Source organism: Pelophylax lessonae, assembly GCF_965119305.1.
Source record: "Pelophylax lessonae genome assembly, chromosome: 3".
NCBI lineage: Eukaryota > Metazoa > Chordata > Amphibia > Anura > Ranidae > Pelophylax > Pelophylax lessonae.
In genome coordinates, this window is record NC_138770.1 from 573,478,381 (window position 1) to 573,483,007 (window position 4,627).

The window sequence follows — 4,627 nt, forward strand, 5'->3', positions numbered from 1 at the left end:
TAAAAGGCAAAACTTTTTTTTTTTTTTTTTTTTGAGTTTTGGATAGAGTAGAGAGGGATTAGAACACCTGTCAGTCTTTATTGCTGTCTGTGTCCCCCAGTAAGGAGACTCACACTCTCTGTTTGTCCTGTTTACCATGATCATTAAAAAGTAAATGGAAAATGAAATTGCAAATTTTGCGTTGTCCCCAGAAAAGTAATAGCGGTGAAATCTTTCAATGGGGACACTATTTCTGGTGAACTGGGGGTCCCCATGGAATTCCCTTAATTTGCCAGGATTTCATCTCACTTCCTGTTTGGCTGTGGGACAGGAAGTGAAAAGAAATCTCCCCAATGGCACAAAGATGGCGAAAAAAAAAATCTAACAGGGGTCATAACCTTCCTTGCTCTATCTAAAATGAAAAAAAAAGTTTTGCCTATAGTTCTACTTGAATTGGAAGAACGAATAGGAATAAATCATGTAAATAGATGGACACAAAGCAACAAGGTCAGATTCACCATATTATGTCATAGATAGGTTACCCAGCACTAACATACATAAGTAAATCATATACAAAGAACACAAACACTTTATAAACATTTCAGAAATGAAAAGGATAATTTGATAAAAGTTTGACTAACCTGTATAAACCAGAGGAGACACACAGTAGAAAACATGCTCTATGGAAAGCGATTTACAAAGTGGGCATGATGGTACACTCTTCTCTGAACACTCTCCAAACACTGGAGCTCCCTCTACAGGCAGACTAGTTATAGCACTGCTGGGATATCTAGTCATTTACCTATTACATAAGCATGTTGAATACAGTGAACAAAACATAATAACATACTTGCCAACTGTCCCTTTTTTCCTGGGACAGTCCCTGAAAATAGGAGTCTGTCCAAGGTAATTTATATTGTCCCTGGAAGCGCCTGTTAATCAGGCTGCCCATAAATGTTACGCAGAAGTAGTGCAGCTGAAGTAGTGCAGCTGAATGGGAGACTTATTCCAACTCTACTACTGTGGCCTTAAATTTGAAATTCCCTTTTTAATTTCCTCTCTCTATATTGAGTAGACTCTATAATCTGATAAGTAGGCGAGATTAATTATGCAGAGTGGGCGGAGCTTCAGGGAAGTGGGTGTGGTAATTGATAGCTGTGCTGCAAAGTGTCCCTGGAAATTTTTTTTTAAATGTTGGCAACTATGTAATAATAATGTAATTTTTTTTATTATTATCATACAGGATATATATATAGCGCCAGCAGTTTGCGCAGCTCTTTACAATATGAGGGCAGACAGTACAGTTACAATACAATTCAATACAGGAGGAAGCAGAGGGCCCTGTTTGTTTTTTTTTACAGGCAAGGCATTTTCTGATTGGACAAAGTGGAGAGGCAGAGATGTATTTCACAACCTCCAATTAGAGAATGCCTTGCGTTCATTGAAACTAATGGGAGCACATTCTGTGAATGGCACATATACCGAGTGAGCCACCCCCTATGGTTACCATAGCTCTCAACTGTCCCTGATTTAGAACAAAGTCCCTCTTTCCTCCTCATTTTCCTCTCATTTTGGTCTGATTTATATAGTTGTATATAAAATGCACTTTTTATTTTTCAAAAAGTGTTTCCTAGTGCTAAACCTTTCATCCAATTTCTAAATTGCTGCATTTGTACATTTAAAAAGCTAAAGGAATAGTAGTGGTATAAAAAAAAAAAAAAAAAAAAAAAGCACCCTGCAGGACAATGGCATAATGTGCGAGTATGCATCGCACATTATGAAATACTTACCTTAGAACGAAGCCCCCACACGGTCATCCGGACACCGCTGAGGGAGCTGACATGTTCCCTCGGCGTCTCTTCTGGGTTCGGCGGCTCTGGCACTGTGAGTGGCCGGAGCCGCAATGATGTCACTCCCACGCATGCGCGTGGAAGTTCACTTTCCGGCAAGGAGCCGTCATGGAGCTCTGAAGCTCCGGCAAGATACACCAGACCTTCAGAGCGCATGCACCGCTGGTGTCAGCGGCTGCATGCAGGGTGATTATCTCCTAAACTATGCAGGTTTAGGAGATATTAATTTTACCTACAAGTCTTATTATAGGCTTACCTGTAGGTAAAATTTTAAAAGCGGAGTGTACTACAGCTTTAACTAATTATTTTTGTTGTATAATTCTCCTTTAAGGGGGCGTGGCAGGGCGTGTGTCCTATGCCTACATACTTTTGCTAATAGGTGTCCCTCGTTCCCATCTAAAAAAGTTGGGAGAAATGGGTTACTATGCAGCAGAGCAGCTGCTTTACACAGGAGTTGGAAGACAGCTGTGATCACTGTAGTAGTGGTGACTTATACAGAGATTTTCCACTTCCACAGTGGTCCCACAGGTGTGGAATATGCATACTTCAGACATCCCAAGTCTCCCTCGACTTGTGGGAGTCTCCCACCTTTGGCCGGCGGCTCACGGACACCCGCAAGTGCTGTGCGATCTCACGGCTGCCGGGGGAGACTTAGGATGTCTGCAGTTAGTGACAGAGCCGCTGCTTCCTGTGTAGTTCCTGCTCTGTCACAGGCGTAGTGATTTGAAATGCACTCCACCTGTAACAGGAGCCGTACAGGAAGCAGCAGCTCTGCTCTCTTCTGCAGCCGCTGCTTCCTCCAGCAGTACCCGCATGACCAGCATTACCCCCCAGCAGTGCCAGCATTACCCACCAGCATTACATGCCAGCATTACCCGCCAGCATTACATGCCAGGAGTAACCGCCAGCAGTACCCGCCGACACTACCTGCTAGCAGTACCCACCAGCAGTAACCTCAAGCAGTAATCGCCAGCAGTAACCACCAGCATTACCCACCAGCAGTAACAGCCAGCACTACCTGCCAGCAGTACCCGCATGACCAGCATTACCCCCCAGCAGTGCCAGCATTACCCACCAGCATTACATGCCAGCATTACCCGCCAGCATTACATGCCAGGAGTAACCGCCAGCAGTACCCGCCGACACTACCTGCTAGCAGTACCCACCAGCAGTAACCTCAAGCAGTAGTCGCCAGCAGTAACCACCAGCATTACCCACCAGCAGTAACAGCCAGCACTACCTGCCAGCAGTACCCGCATGACCAGCATTACCCCCCAGCAGTGCCAGCATTACCCACCAGCATTACATGCCAGCATTACCCGCCAGCATTACATGCCAGGAGTAACCGCCAGCAGTACCCGCCGACACTACCTGCTAGCAGTACCCACCAGCAGTAACCTCAAGCAGTAATCACCAGCAGTAACCACCAGCATTACCCACCAGCAGTAACAGCCAGCACTACCTGCCAGCAGTAACCACCAGCAGTACCCACAGTAGTAACCGCCAGCAGTAATCAGCAGCATTACCCTCCAGCAGTAATCGCCAGCATTACCCACCAGCAGTAACTGCTAGCAGTACCCGCCAACAGTATCCGCCAACAGTATCCGCCAACAGTCTGCAAAATAAGTAGAAAAGGTATGTGCATTAGCGTGTGTAAATTGTTGCAATATGTTTTTTAATAACTAGTTGTGTTTTGTCATAATATGTCATGTCCTTGTTCATACATGTATGAATAAGAACATGACATTTTATGGCTGCCCAAGTCATATGTGCTAGGGGTGCAACTAGCCCCCAGCACATAACTGTAAATATCCCAGCATGTGCAGTGTTTCTGACTCCTACCACCATGACCACTTCAAATCACTGAAGTGGTCATGGTGATTAGAGTGTTCCTTTAATATCTCTCAGAAGAAGTAAACCTACTCATTCCATTTAATTTGATCATCCTTTAGTTGTGTTAAATTAGTGCGGGGGGGGGGGGCGCGGGGAGGTGGCGGCGGCAGCGCGGAGTGCTACCTCCCTGAAATGAGTTTTTGCAGGTTGGAATGCCTGCATACTTACATTGATCCAATCTGGTCCATGCCTGGAATTTAGCTTTAACAAAACAAGCATGCAAAAATGCACTTCTAACTTTCCTGGTCTAGACACTTGTTCCTGGTTAGTAAGTCACAAATGCTTGAAACCAGAGGATCAGCTTACTGAACTGACAACTAGCATTTTCTGAAGGACGTAAGAAGTGTTATTCTCCATATTTCTCTCATCACAGATTTACTCTAAACTAACTGAGGACTACAAGAAAGGGCCATTCAAAATTTGAACATTTCTAGAAATTTTGACCAGTTGTGGTTTGGTCAAACTTGTTTCTTAAAAATTCATAAGCCTCCAAATTTAAAAATTTTGGTTCCCATAAGGGGTAGCTCTGCTTGTTTGCTTCCTTCCCTCCTCCGCTGCCACATTTGGCACCTTTCAGGGGGGAACAGGTACCTGTCAAAACCAGGTACTTGCTTCCACTTCCGGGTAAGATTGTAGCAATCGTTGTGCAGCAATCTGCAAAATTTCTGGTCCCTCCTCCTTCCCCCTGCTGCCTTCTCGGGGACACACAGGTCCCAGAAAACAGAGGGACCATTCAGAAAGCGCAGCACGACTCGTGCATGCGCAGTAGGAAACAGGCTGTGAAGCCGCAAGGCTTCACTTCCTGTTTCCCTTAGTGAAGATGCCGGCGCCTGCACAAGGATGGATGGATCAGCTTGGGGTGCCGACATCGCAGGATCCCTGGACAGGTAAGTGTCCTTATATTA